Consider the following 15,341-nt stretch of genomic DNA (forward strand, 5'->3'; position numbering starts at 1 on the left):
TTCCCGGGTTTCCAACTCCTTCAACTAATCCCAGGAGACAATACTTTGCCTCCATCCCGGTGGAGGTTCCAAACACCCGATCAATGGTTACTGTCACCTCTGTCCAGTAGCGGATCAACTTCGGGCATCTCCAAAACATGTGCATTATGTCTCCCCCCATGTTCCCGCACCGGGGGCAACTTGCGTCCGGCCGTTCGGCCAAACTGAAAAAGTTTACGAGGAGCATAATAGGTTCTATATAATAAGAACAGATGTGACATCCTCTGTGAGGAGAGCCACAATTCACCACAGGCAGGATTCCTGTGGCCAATTATAGCTCAGGGGGGTTTAGTACACACCCCACACTATATAAGGCTGCTATATAATTTCGAAAATTGCCGAGCATGAACGGCGCCTGAGTCCAGGTTCTATCCCCACTATCCAAGTGGACATAGAGTAAGAATATAAAAGAGCCGAGCGCAGTGAGACCAAGCCCGAAGCGTGGCGAGCTAAGCTCGCCTGCGAGGGCCCCTCTAATATTCACAACCCTATGTCCGCTTGGATGGTGGGGCTACCACCTCCACTCACCGCGCAGGCGCCGTTCAGCTTCAGAGATTTTCTGAAGCATCGTCTGCTCTGTACTGCGCATGCGCAGTACGGCGCGGACACTATATCATGGCCGGACAGTATATGGCAGAACACCGGCACCAGTCAACCACCGGTGTCATGTGCATCGCTGTGTAATATAGAGCAGGGTCCGGGAAGCCAATACCTCCCCGCAATTTCGGTCGCAATAGCATTGCCCTACCAACACGCATATGTTTTCCGCGCCAGAGGAACTTGATAAAGATTGAGCGAACCGCATGAAAGAAATTCTGGGGTATTTTGATAGGTAAGGCTTGTAGTAGATACAGAAGTCGTGGCATCGCGTTCATCTTCAACACATTACAGCGTCCGAACCATGACAGAGCTAGTGGGTCCCATCTTTTAAGGTCCGCTGTAAGCCCATAGGCTTCTTTTTATGTTGTTGGCTTTGACCTGTTTTTTTTGCTTGTTTCTCAAGGCGACCATCTTGGCGTTTGTCAAGAGGGTTGGGCGTGTCTTGAAGAGAACGCTTACGGCCACATCAACCTGAAAGCACCCAATCTCGTCTGATTTCAGAGGCTAAGCAGCGTCAGGCCTGGTTAGTACCTGGATGGGAGACAGCCTGGGAAGACCAGGTGCCATAGAAGGATCTGGTCTGGTTAGTGTATTGATTGGGAGATTGCCTGGGAATACTGGATGCCGTAGGCTTCTTTATATGTTGTTGGCTTTGACCTGTTTTTTTTAGCTTGTTTCCCAAGGTGACCATCTTGGCCTTTGTCAAGAGGCTTCAGAGTGCCCAAAGAGAGTCCCTATGGCCAAATCACCCTGAAAGAGCTCAATCTCATCTGATCTCAGAGGCTAAGCAGCGATGGGCCTGGTTAGTACCTGGATGGGAGACAGCTTGGGAATACCAGGTGCCGTAGGCTTCTCATTATGTTGTTGGCGTTGACCTGTTTTTTTTCCCTTGTTTCCCAAGGTGACCATCTTGGGATGTGTCAAGAGGGTTGAGAGTGTACAAAGAAATTGCCTACGGGCACAACACCCTGAAAGCGCCCAATCTCGTTTGGTCTCAGAGGCTAAGCAGGGTTGGGCCTGGTTTGTACCTGGATGGGAGACCGCCTGGGTTTTCCAGATGCCGCAGGCTTCTTTTTATGTTGTTGGTGTTGACCTGTTTTTTTCGCTTGTTTCCCAAAGTGATCATCTTGGCATTTGTCAAGAGGGTTGAGAGTGCCTAAAGAGATCGCTTACAGCCGCATCACCCTGAAAGCACCCTATCTCCTCTGATCTCAGAGGCTAAGAAGGGTTGGGCCTAGTTAGTACTTGAATGGGAGACAGCCTTGGAATACCAGGTGCCGTATTCTTCTTTTTATGTTGTTGGCGTTGACCTGTTTTTTTTCGCTTGTTTCCCAGGGTGACTATCTTGGCATTTTTCAAGAGGGATGAGAGTGCCCAAAGAGATTGCCTATGGGCACATCACCCTGAAAGCGCCCAATCTCTGCTGATCTCAGAGGCTAGAAAGGGTCGCGCCTTGTTAATACCTGGATGGGAGACCGCCTGGAAATACTAGGTGCGGTAGCCTTCTTTTTATGTTGTTGGCGTTGACTTGCCTGAAAAAATCTAATATGGCTGCATCACCCTGAAAGAGCCAAATCTCATTTGATCTCAGAGGCTAAGCAGGGTTGGGACCTGGTTAGTACCGGGATGGGAGACCGCCGGGGAATTCTCGATGCCATAGGCTTTTTTTTTAAGTTGTTGGCATTGACTTATTTTTTGTTTTTTTTGTTTTATTCTTTTATTAAGTATAAGTAGAACAACATAAATATAACAGTCAACCATACAGCATGACCCAGGGTCACAATTACATGGTAACAAAAAATAGGCTGCCAAATAACTCTGGGTTCTCAGAGGGGAGTCCTAGAGTTTCATGAAGAAAAGAGAGAAACCCCACCTCCGACATGTAGTACAGTATAACTAATGCAGCTCCGTTCGGACAAATGTAATCATGGAGAACAACTGGGACCACAGCGAGCCAGCTTATCATGACCTATGTGAACCAGAGTAAAATATGAGCCGGTCGTGTCCAGAACCCTGGGGTTCTTCTGGGTCCCAAAGGCTAGTAAGGAGACAAGGCATAGTGAAAAGGGAGGACGGGGGAAGAAGAGAGTGCAAAGACGGAGAGAGAGGGGGGGGATGGCGGCGGGGAAAAAAAGAAAAATAAAGACAAAAAGAGAGGGGGGGGGGGGAATGCCACCCAGGGCAGACTTGGTCTACGTAGGTAAACGTTAGATGTTCAGTCGTTTTCTGGGACAGGGGCGCTGCTCACCTCCTGAATGTAGTCTCAAGTACCAGTAAAATACCTCCAGGGCCTCCATGTAACACTAAATGTCTCTTCAGTGTTGTGAAGGGTGGCGGTCAATTCTTCCATCCGGAGAATATGATTGACTTTGGAATACCACAGCACCTTGGATGGGGGCTGAGGCTGCCTCCACAGTGTGGGAATGCAGGCCCGGGCGGCGTTCAGGAGTTGCATTGTGAGGGTTTTTTTGTATTTTCGAACAGGCTGTTCGGTCAAGTGTAGAAGGCACGCTGCTGGGTTGTCTGCGATATCTACATTTCTGAGAGTTTTTATCGTCCCGGTCACCTCCACCCAAAAGTTCCTCAAGGCCGGGCATGCCCAGAAAATGTGTCCCATGGTCCCCGTATCTGAATTGCACCTCCAACAAACATCCGGAATCGATCTATTCATTTTATTCAGAAGGTATGGGACTCTATACCAGCGTGAGACTATCTTGTATCCTGATTCTTGATATTGGTTTGCGATGGAAGCTTTATGTACTAATGTCAGGATCTTCCCTATCTGTTGTGGGGTAAATGTGATGCCAAAGTCCCTCTCCCATTTGTGGATAAATGGTGGGGTCGACTCCTCCTCCTGACTACTTAATAGGTTGTACAGGAGGGAGAGGGTGTGTCGCACAGGTTCCTTTTTGTGACAGATGGATTCATAGCGCGTCAGGTCTCTAGGAGTGTAGGGGGCCCTTTGTATGGCCAGAAGAAAGCGACGAAGTTGATAAGCATTAAACAAGTCAAGCAGAGGGTCAGAAAGCTCGGCGACAGTTTGCGTGGTCGGGAGCCCTCCCGAGGGCCACACCTCTCCCAGACGCTGTTTCCCCACCACTGTCAACTGTCGCAGTTTCTTGTTGGTAAATCCCGGTGGGAAGTCTGGATTACCTATAACCAGAGTCATTGGTGACGGCAAGGGAGCAATGTGTGTGCAGCGGAACAACCTCCGCACAACAGCCAACGTAGCTCCCACTACGGGGTGATCTCTGAGGTCTTTTGGTAGGGTGGACAGGAGCCACGGGGAGGTCAATAGGGGAATGGATCCATCCTCAATCTCCATCTCCACCCACTGCTTGTGTGGGCCATTACAATGCCAATCAACGACTCTCGCTAGCAGAGTCGCCCTGTTGTATTGTCTCAGATCTGGGAGACCCAGACCCCCCTTGTCCTTTGGTCTGGCAAGCAATTGCAAACGGGCTCTGGGCGGTTTGCGTGCCCAAATAAAGTCCCGGAGCAGCACCTGCAGTTGTCTGAAAAAAAATGGGGGGTAACCGGATCGGTAATGTCTGGAACAAGTATAAGATCCGCGGGAGGGCCGTCATTTTGAATGCATTAGAGCGCCCGAACCAGGTCAGTGTTAAAGCATGCCAGTTTCCCAAATCAGATTTCAGTCTATTCAGGAGAGGGAGAAAATTAAGCGGGTACAATTGCGCCAAATCCGCTGCGATGTCAACGCCCAGGTAACTTATAGATTTTTCAGCTCAGTAGAATGGAAAAGCCTCTTGGCCTCTTGGCCTCACCATCCGGGACCAATATATTCAATACAGCCGACGGTGCAATTGATTTTATAGTTTGATAGGTTGCCGTATCGCCGGAGAGCCGCGAGTATATTGGGAAGCGAAATGTGTGGATTGGAGACGAAAATTTTTTTATCGTCAGCGTACGCCGCAATTTTGTGGTTTGCCGAGGGTTTGGATATGCCAGTAATATTCGGGTCATTCAGAACGTGACACACAAGTGGTTCCAGTGTCAGAATAAAAATTAGGGGAGACAGAGGGCACCCCTGCCTCGTCCCATTAGTGATGGGGAAAGAGTCCGAGCACTCTGAAAGCACCCAAACTCATCTGATCTTGGAGGCTAAGAAGAGTCAGGCCTGGTTAGTACCTGGATGGGAGACCACCTGGGAATACCAGCTATTGTAGGCTTCTTTTTATGTTGTTGGCGTTTATTCGTTTTTTTTTTTTTCGCTTGTTTCCCAAGGTGACCATCTTGGCATTTGTCAAGAGGGTTGAGAGTGCCCAAAGAGTTCGCTTACAGCAGCATCACCCTGAAAGAGCCCTATCTCTTCTCATCTCTGAGGCTAAGAAGGGTTGGGCCTAGTTAGTCCCTTGATGGGAGATGGCTTTGGAATACCAGGTGCCGTAGTCTTCTTTTTATGTTGTTGACATTGACCTGTTTTTTTTCCGCTTGTTTCCCAAGGTGACCATCTTGGCATTTGTCAAGAGGGTTGAGAGTGCCCAAAGAGATTGCCTATGGACACATAAGCCTGAAAGCGCCCGATCTCCTCTGATCTCAGAGGCTAAACAGGGTCGGGCCTTGCTAGTACCTGGATTGGAGACCACCTGGGAATACTAGGTGCTGAAGGCTTCTTTTTATGTTGTTGGCGTTGACTTGTTTTTTTTTTTTTGTTTGTTTACCAAGGTGACCATCTTGGTGTTTGTCAAGAGGGTTGAGAGTGCCTGAAGAGCTCGTCTATGGCCACATAACCCTGAAAGCACCAGATCTCGTCTGATCTCAGAGACTAAACAGGGTCGGGCCTTGTTAATAACTGGATGGGAGACCACCTGGGAATACTAGGTGCTGTAGACTTCTTCTCATGTTGTTGGCGTTGACTTGATTTTTTTGTTTGTTTCCCAAGGTGACCATATTGGTGTTAGTCAAGGTTGAGAGTGCCTGAAGAAATCTCCTACGGCCACACCACCCTGAAAGAGCCCAATCTCATCTGATCTCAGAGGCTAAGCAGGGTTGGGACCAGTTTAGTACTTGGATGGGAGACCGCCTGGGATTTCCAGATGCCGTAGGCTTCTTTTTATGTTGTTGCCGTTGACCTATTTTTTTCCGCTTGTTTCCAAGGTGACCATCTTGGTGTTTGTCAAGAGAGTTGAGAGTGCCTGAAGATATTGGCTACGGCCACATCACCCTGAATCTGTTCCATCTCGTCTGATCTTGGATGCTAAGCAGGGTCGGGCCTGGTTAATGCCTGGATGGGAGACCGCCTGGGAATACCAGGTGTCGTAGGCTTCTTTTTTTTTCAAATACATTTTTTTCTCCAAATAGGGGAAGACGGTCCCCCGAGTACATAATGCAACAGAGAAATACAGAGCAAAAAGCAGCTGAACAATACTTGATACAGGTATATTCGCAACTGTGAGTCTGCCTTCCATCAATCACAATGATTCGAGGCACGGATAAAGTACTGTACCAAGATCCAGGGTCACACAAACCCCAGGTCCCTCCGGCATAATCCATCCAGAGGGGGGTGTGGGGCCGTCATTCCCAATTTTCCACTCTTTCCAAAAGAGAGAGGGGGTGGAGGGGGTGAGAGATAGGGGAGGAAGGCAGAAAAGAGAAGGGTTGAAAGATCAGAAAAGGAGAAGTGGGTTTGAGACACGATGGCAGCCACTGTCCAAGGGGCCAGTCAAGGAAAGCTCAGAGCACCAAGACGATAGCAGGCGACATCCTTCCAGCGAGAATATAAAGGTATTCCAGATGTCTCAGGTTTGTTTAAAAAATTCTTATTTACCTCAAGTCCTCCATTTTTTTTAATGTCCTCTATTTTCCTAAGCCAGTGAGTAATGAAAGGGGGGGAACATTTTTTCCAATAGAGAGGGATGCAGGATTTCGCCGCATTTATCACATGCCGTAAAATTGATTTTTTTGTACTTCTTAATGGGAATCTGTGAAAGAATGCAGCCTCTTCCTGGATGGAGAAGTCTGTGAATTTTTGTGTTATGCATCGGATCTCTGTCCAGAAGTCCACCAAGCTGGGGCAGGACCAAAAAATGTGCAGCAACGTGCCCTCTTCTTCTCCACACCTCCAGCATATGTTCGAGGAAGAGGGGAAACATTTCTGCAGCTTTGATGGTGTCAAATACCACCTGGTGAGAAGTTTAAAATTCGTCTCCTGTATCTTCGTGCACAGCGACATTTTGAGAGCCAAAGTGATAATGCGTTGTCTCTGTGCTGGGGAAAATGAGCAATTAAGGTCCTTTTCCCAGTTGGACAGACAGGTTAAGTGTGGGTAATCTGTTTGAGAGAGAATGTGGGCCAAAGGGCCTTCGCTCCTGCATAGAGTCTCAAACTCCGTCTGAGGGCGGGCGAACGTTTGAGGATTGGGAATGGAATGGAGAAAATGATGTCGTTGCGCCGCTCTCCAAAAAGGCAGTTGGAAAAACCCTGTCGGATCTGTTAGGGTTGAGAAAGAAGGCCATTTTCCATCAATGACGAATTTAGACGCATTGTCTAGGTTGGAATTTCTAAGTGGGTCCCCAGTTCAAAGGTTGGATGGCCACGTATAGGGAATAGGGGGGAAGTCAAAGACGTGAGTGTGTTTTGGGTAGCGATCAGGTGACTGACTTTCAACTAAGCCCCTATAGTGGGATGTGACATACATTCTGTGGGTAAATACTTATAGCACCACATGGCGCTTCTTAGCGGAATTCGGGAGTGAGCTTAGAAAGTTTGTTTCGATTCCAGTCCAATACATGCCCCAGATGGGAGGCCAGGTAGTAGCGTCGCAAGTCAGGGAGAACCAACCCTCCCTGTTGTTTAGACAATGTCAGCTGTGACCGCTTAAGTCTGGGATTTTTGTGGGCCCAGTTAAATTGAGTGAGCAAGGATTGAGCTTGCTTAAAAAACGGGACTGGAATCTGGATCCGGAGAGCTTGGAAAAGATAAGTAAATTTAGGGAGTATGTTCATTTTAATGAGATTGCATCTCCTGAACCAGGAATGGAGGCCAGAATGCCACCCGTGAAGCAAACTGCGGATCTTAGTGACAAGGGGTGGGGGGAAAATCAACATAAACGTACGCGCGATGTCCGGTGGAATGTAAGTACCTAAGTACTTAAGGGCTGTATGGGTCCATTTAAATCGAAAATTGGACTGCAAGTCTATTAACGTTTGCGGGGGGACTGCAACCCCCATGGCCTTTGATTTCAAGAAGTATCCCGTATATCTGGAATTCCCGAAGGAGATTTGGCAAGGAAACTCTGGGATTCGTCAGCGAGAACAGCATGTCATCCGCGTAGGCAGATATCTTGCACTCAATAGTACCCATTTGGAGTCCCGTTATGTCTGAGTTTTGTCGAATTGTGGAGAGAAAGGGTTCCAATGACAGTGCGAATAATAGGGGCGACAGGGGGCAACCCTGTCTGGTGCCATTCCCGATGTCAAGGGGAGATGAGAGACCCCCATTCGCTTTGACTTGAGCTGAAGGGCGTGAGTATATCTTACTTATCCATGCCAGCATCCGTTCACTCAGACCTATATGGCGAAGGACCGAGAACATTAATGTCCATTTCACCCAATCAAAAGCCTTCTCGGCATCAGTACTCATGAAAAGACAAGGGGTCCCAGATGACTTTGCTTTATGGATCAGGGTAAGCACCTTAATGGTGTTGTCCCTATCTTCCCTGGTGGGAATAAAACCTAACTGGTCAATATGTAAAAGGGACTGCAAGTGATGTGCCAATCACGTGGCGAGGATTTTAGAGAATAGTTTTAGGACCGAATTTAGGAGGGTAATGGGTCTGTAGCTCCCACATAGGCCCGGGTCTTTGCCCTCCTTAGGTATCAACGAGATGTGGGTTCTAAGGGTATCCTCAGGAAAATCCCCATTCGAGCTCAGAGCATTAAATAAATTCACCAAGCGCGGGCCGAGAATAGGGAGGAAGGTCTTAAAGTATTGTGCGGTATATCCGTCAGGGCACGGAGCCTTACCCACCTTTGGAGGTCCCACGGCCGTCTGGACTTCTTCCAGTGTGATCGGGTCCTCCAAGTACTCCCGTGATTCCGATGAGAGGGTTGGTAGACCAGAACCGGTTACATATCTGTCTATATTGTCCTGTCCAGACCCTGAATCGGGCAGGTTGTAGAGATCAGAGTAACATTTTTCAAAGACTTCGGCTATTTGGGTTGGGGTAGAGGCCCTCTGGCCATTCTCATCTATCAACTGTGGTATGTAAGAGCCAGATTTCAACTCCTTTACCGACCTGGCTAAGATTTTTCAGCATTTGTCCCCTGACTCCTACGTCAGTTTACGACAAAACTGGAGTGCCGCTTTCGCTTTATAATGGAGTAGGTCAGCAATATGGGTACGGAGTGTCCCCAATTCAATCTCTAAGGTCCGTGAGGGGGCATGTTTATGTTTTGCTTCGACAGAGGCAAGTTCACTAAACAGATTAGCAAGCTGTTCCTTCCGTGTTCGTTTGATGCGCGCCCCGTGCCTGATAAGTACCCTGCAGGGTACTGACTTGTGAGCCTCCCAAATTATCCCCGGGTCACAGTCCTGCGTTTAGTTTTCTTGGAAATAAAGGTCCAATTCCCTGGTCACATCTGCTAAAACTTCCGGTATCTGGAGGAGGCTCTCATTAAGGTGCCAGAATAGAGACCTAGGTGAGGGGTTCCTAGAGAGGGTGTAGGTAAGGGCTACAGGAGCGTGGTCGGACCAAGTAATATTGCCGATGGAAGAAGAGCTCACCAAGTGCAGTTGGTCATGTGGAATCAAGAAGAAGTCTATACTCAAGTATGATTTGTGAGGGGAAGAGCAAAAAGAGTAGTCCCTTTCCACAGAGTGTTGCAGACGCCAGACATCAACTAATTGGTCATTCAGTAAACACTTAGTAATCCGCTTTCTAGAGGAAATGAGGAGCGAGGAGCAAGAGGCAGAAGTGTCAACCGATGGCGAAAGGGGACATTAAAGTCCCCACCTAATATCAACAGGCCCTCCCGAAAGTCACATAATCTGTGCAGGGTAGTTCTGAGGAACGTGTCTTGGTGATCATTGGGAGCGTACACAGTGGCAAATGTAAAAAGGCGCTCTCCAATGTGGCCCCTAAGAAAAAGATATCGGCCCCCAGGGTCCACCAGAGAATCCTGGAGAACCCAGGGGAGCCTGCTAGAGATCAGAATGGAGACTCCCTTGGTCTTAGAGGAGGGGTTAGTAGAGTGGTAGACCTTAGGGAAGGATCTCGACCATAGAAAGGGGAGGCTAGTATTTTTAAAATGTGTTTCTTGTATAAAAGCCACATCAGTACAGGAAGTCTTCAGTTCTCACAGGAGGATCCACCGTTTTTCAGGGGAGTTCAGTCCCTTAACGTTTAGAGAGGTGACCTTGACTGAGTCTGCCTTCGCTCCTCGGGGAGGGGGAGGGGGACGTCAGAGAAAAGCAAAGAAAGTTGAACCAAGGTAGGTTTTGGGTAGGTAATGCATGGCGGGAACTAAGGGGGAGAAAGGAAGGGCAAATGGAAGGAAAGGTAAAGGGAAAAAGAGGCCGACGTGAGTGTGTTTTGGGTAGCGATCAGTTGACTGACTTTCAACTAAGCCCCTATAGTGTGATGTGACGTAAATTCTGTGGGTAAATCCTTATGAGATTGCATCTCCTGAACCAGGAATGGAGGCCACCCGTGAAGCAAACTGCGGATATTAGTGACAAGGGGTGGGGGGAAAATCAACATAAACGTACGCGCGATGTCCGGTGGAATGTAAGTACCTAAGTACTTAAGGGCTGTATGGGTCCATTTAAATCGAAAATTGGACTGCAAGTCTATTAACGTTTGCGGGGGGACTGCAACCCCCATGGCCTTTGATTTCAAGAAGTATCCCGTATATCTGGAATTCCCGAAGGAGATTTGGCAAGGAAACTCTGGGATTCGTCAGCGAGAACAGCATGTCATCCGCGTAGGCAGATATCTTGCACTCAATAGTACCCATTTGGAGTCCCGTTATGTCTGAGTTTTGTCGAATTGTGGAGAGAAAGGGTTCCAATGACAGTGCGAATAATAGGGGCGACAGGGGGCAACCCTATCTGGTGCCATTCCCGATGTCAAGGGGAGATGAGAGACCCCCATTCGCTTTGACTTGAGCTGAAGGGCGTGAGTATATCTTACTTATCCATGCCAGCATCCATTCACTCAGACCTATATGGCGAAGGACCGAGAACATTAATGTCCATTTCACCCGATCAAAAGCCTTCTCGGCATCAGTACTCATGAAAAGACAAGGGGTCCCAGATGACTTTGCTTTATGGATCAGGGTAAGCACCTTAATGGTGTTGTCCCTATCTTCCCTGGTGGGAATAAAACCTAACTGGTCAATATGTAAAAGGGACTGCAAGTGATGTGCCAATCACGTGGCGAGGATTTTAGAGAATAGTTTTAGGACCGAATTTAGGAGGGAAATGGGTCTGTAGCTCCCACATAGGCCCGGGTCTTTGCCCTCCTTAGGTATCAACGAGATGTGGGTTCTAAGGGTATCCTCAGGAAAATCCCCATTCGAGCTCAGAGCATTAAATAAATTCACCAAGCGCGGGCCGAGAATAGGGAGGAAGGTCTTAAAGTATTGTGCGGTATATCCGTCAGGGCACGGAGCCTTACCCACCTTCGGAGGTCCCACGGCCGTCTGGACTTCTTCCAGTGTGATCGGGTCCTCCAAGTACTCCCGTGATTCCGATGAGAGGGTTGGTAGACCAGAACCGGTTACATATCTGTCTATATTGTCCTGTCCAGACCCTGAATCGGGCAGGTTGTAGAGATCAGAGTGACATTTTTCAAAGACTTCGGCTATTTGGGTTGGGGTAGAGGCCCTCTGGCCATTCTCATCTATCAACTGTGGTATGTAAGAGCCAGATTTCAACTCCTTTACCGACCTGGCTAAGATTTTTCATCATTTGTCCCCTGACTCCTACGTCAGTTTACGACAAAACTGGAGTGCCGCTTTCGCTTTATAATGGAGTAGGTCAGCAATATGGGTACGGAGTGTCCCCAATTCAATCTCTAAGGTCCGTGAGGGGGCATGTTTATGTTTCGCTTCGACAGAGGCAAGTTCACTAAACAGATTAGCAAGCTGTTCCTTCCGTGTTCGTTTGATGCGCGCCCCGTGCCTGATAAGTACCCTGCAGGGTACTGACTTGTGAGCCTCCCAAATTATCCCCGGGTCACAGTCCTGCGTTTAGTTTTCTTGGAAATAAAGGTCCAATTCCCTGGTCACATCTGCTAAAACTTCCGGTATCTGGAGGAGGCTCTCATTAAGGTGCCAGAATAGAGACCTATGTGAGGGGTTCCTAGAGAGGGTGTAGGTAAGGGCTACAGGAGCGTGGTCGGACCAAGTAATATTGCCGATGGAAGAAGAGCTCACCAAGTGCAGTTGGTCATGTGGAATCAAGAAGAAGTCTATCCTCAAGTATGATTTGTGAGGGGAAGAGCAAAAAGAGTAGTCCCTTTCCACAGAGTGTTGCAGACGCCAGACATCAACTAATTGGTCATTCAGTAAACACTTAGTAATCCGCTTTCTAGAGGAAATGAGGAGCGAGGAGCAAGAGGCAGAAGTGTCAACCAATGGCGAAAGGGGACATTAAAGTCCCCACCTAATATCAACAGGCCCTCCCGAAAGTCACATAATCTGTGCAGGGTAGTTCTGAGGAACGTGTCTTGGTGATCAATGGGAGCGTACACAGTGGCAAATGTAAAAAGGCGCTCTCCAATGTGGCCCCTAAGAAAAAGATATCGGCCCCCAGGGTCCACCAGAGAATCCTGGAGAACCCAGGGGAGCCTGCTAGAGATCAGAATGGAGACTCCCTTGGTCTTAGAGGAGGGGTTAGTAGAGTGGTAGACCTTAGGGAAGGATCTCGACCATAGAAAGGGGAGGCTAGTATTTTTAAAATGTGTTTCTTGTATAAAGGCCACATCAGTACAGGAAGTCTTCAGTTCTCACAGGAGGATCCACCGTTTTTCAGGGGAGTTCAGTCTCTTAACGTTTAGAGAGGTGACCTTGACTGAGTCTGCCTTCGCTCCTCGGGGAGGGGGAGGGGGACGTCAGAGAAAAGCAAAGAAAGTTGAACCAAGGTAGGTTTTGGGTAGGTAATGCATGGCGGGAACTAAGGGGGAGAAAGGAAGGGCAAATGGAAGGAAAGGTAAAGGGAAAAAGAGGCCGGGCACCTCAACCCCAGGGAGAGAGGGAAATTAAGGGTTGTCCGCACTCAACAGTACAGGAAGGGTATACTAAAACAGCACAATTATGCTATAGCGCTTACCAGATGTACACTGGGATTAAAGCGCTGTCCTACTTGGGTTGGTGGGTAGACAGGTCGGAGAGGGAGCCCCCGAATCCTAGTCCCCCCAGTCCCGGCAGTGGTAAATGTCACGTCTGACCGGTATGCAAATAAAAGACAATCAGTAACATCATAGGACCAAAAAACAATAGTATAACCAAAACAGAGGTAGAGCATATAACTGTCAGCACTGAGGGGTCTCCTCGGCTCGCCATAAACGTAGGCATGCACGAGGGAGCCCGTCACAACAGAAAAGGCATCACAGAATGGGATCCACCACCCCCCCTCCCATACCCCTAAAGTACATGCAGTCCCCGAACAAATGCATTTCTCCCTTTGGCAGATTGTCCTCTCCCTACCCCCTCTCCCCCGTCCACGCCCCGGGGGGAAAAGGGGCAGGGAAGGGGGGAAAGGGGGAGTGGAAGGGGGGAAAGGGGGAGTGGAAGGGGGAAAGGGCGAGGTAAAGGAGGGAAGGGAAGGGTGGGAAGGGGGGTAAGGGAGGGCGGAAACAGGGGAGAGGGGACAAACATGCGGAAATGTCAAGTCCTTTAGCGCACTCCCACCAGCAAACACCCGGACCCCATAAATTTCAACTCCTCCCCTCCATGGTCACCACATCAAGATGAAAGAGGAGCAGCCCTGGTCGGTGCATGGAAAATCCGGCAGGCAAGGGGCTGGGGCCACCATCCCTCCATCCAACGGGAGACTTCACCCGAGCAGCAGTCCTGGGGCCCGCCAATTAGTGTCTCTCCTGCATCGCCATCGGGGGCTGTGTAGAGCATTCAGAGGGAGGCTGGGACCGCCCAAACAGTAAGGGGTAAATCCTCCAGGGGGGTCCAGAGTCACCCTGGAGGGAAGCAGTGTCTCTTACCAATAGGCTCAATAAATAAGTCATCCAGGGTCCCCGAAAGCTGCAGAAGGCAATGTCGGCAAAGAGTAGGTGGGAGCCAGAGGGGGGATGAGGGGCGCAACCAGGGGGAGGGGACACATATGCCGGAATGTCAAGCCCTTCCAGTACAGCGCACTAGGTATCACTCAGACCCCCCAAAGTGCAACTCCCCCATCTAAGGTCAAGACTCCAGAAGGGAAGATGAGCCGCCCTGGTCTGTACATGAAAGAACCTGCTGCCAAGGGGTTGGGGCCATCATCCTTTCCTCCAATGGGAGATGCCACCGGCATGACAGCCCCGTGGTGCCCCTCTGACAATGTCGTTGTGGTATATGTGGAGCATCCAGGGAGAGGCAGGGACCACCCAAACAGTGAGGGGTAAAGCCTCCAAGGGGGATCGGTGTCAGACAGGAGGATAGCGGTGTCTTGTACAAGTTGGTTAATTAGACAAGTCATCCAGTGTGTTCCTGTGAGCAGCGGAAGGAAAGGTCGGTAAGGATTATGAATGGGTGGGGGCCAGGGAGTGCATAAAACTGCCACCAGATGACCGGGGCAGAGAGGGCAAGGGGATGAAAGTCAGATCTGGTAGGTGGGGGCGGGGGTGAGGAGTGTCCCTCATATTACTCACGTTGGCCATACCTTGAAGCTGAGCGCTCTGCATAGCCAGGACGTTCTTCTGTATAATCTAGCCTATCTGTATACATTAGCCTGTCTTTTGTACACATTAGCCGGTCCTCTGTATACACTAGTCTGTCTGTATACACTAGTGTATACAGATAGGCTAGATTATACAGAAGACCGTCCTGGGTATGCAGAGATGGAGGCTAGGGTATACAGAGAGAGAGGCTAGAGTATGCATACTTGCTAGTGTATACAGAAGACCGGCTAGTTTATATAGGGAGGCTAATATGTGCAAAAGACAGGCTAGTGTATACAAATAGGCTAGATTATAGAGAAGAACATCTTGGGTATGCAGAGAGAGAGGCTGGGTTACACAGAGAGGCTGGTGTATGCAGACTTGCTAGTGTATACAGACGGACTAGTGTATACAGAGAGGCTTGGGTATACAGAGAGCTAATGTATAAAGAGCAGCTAGTGTATAGAAAAGACATCCAAGGGTATACAGAGAGACTCGTGTATGCAGAAGACCGGCTAGTTTATACAGAGAGGCTAAAGTGTACAAAACACAGGCTAGTATATATAGATAGGCTAGATTTTACAGAAGACCGTCCTGGGTATGCAGAGATGGAGGCTAGAGTATACAGAGAGAGAGACTGTGTTACACAGAGAGGCTAGAGTATGCAGACTTGCTAGTGTATACTGACGGACTAGTGTATACAGAAGACCAGCTAGTTTATACAGAGAGGCTAATGTGTACAAAAGACAGGCTAGTTTATACAGATAGGCTAGATTATACAGAAGAATGTCCTGGGTATGCAGAGATGGAGGCTAGGGTATACAGAGAGAGAGAGAGGCTGGGTTACACAGAGAGGCAGAAGTAT

General features: G+C 48.9%; 4 pseudogenes; all 4 read left to right on the forward strand.

Moving 5' to 3' along the window:
• Positions 1 to 1,371: 1,371 nt before the first annotated feature.
• LOC143931982 (5S ribosomal RNA) lies at positions 1,372 to 1,490 on the forward strand (annotated as a pseudogene).
• A 3,884-nt stretch (positions 1,491 to 5,374) lies between these two features.
• Positions 5,375 to 5,493, forward strand: LOC143931690 (5S ribosomal RNA; annotated as a pseudogene).
• A 95-nt stretch (positions 5,494 to 5,588) lies between these two features.
• LOC143931437 (5S ribosomal RNA) lies at positions 5,589 to 5,708 on the forward strand (annotated as a pseudogene).
• Positions 5,709 to 5,806: 98 nt separating this feature from the next.
• LOC143931901 (5S ribosomal RNA) lies at positions 5,807 to 5,925 on the forward strand (annotated as a pseudogene).
• The last annotated feature ends 9,416 nt before the right edge of the window (positions 5,926 to 15,341 follow it).

Source organism: Lithobates pipiens, unplaced genomic scaffold, assembly GCF_037356315.1.
Source record: "Lithobates pipiens isolate NorthernLeopardFrog02 unplaced genomic scaffold, aLitPip1_a1.2 Scaffold_25, whole genome shotgun sequence".
Taxonomy (NCBI): Eukaryota; Metazoa; Chordata; class Amphibia; order Anura; family Ranidae; genus Lithobates; species Lithobates pipiens.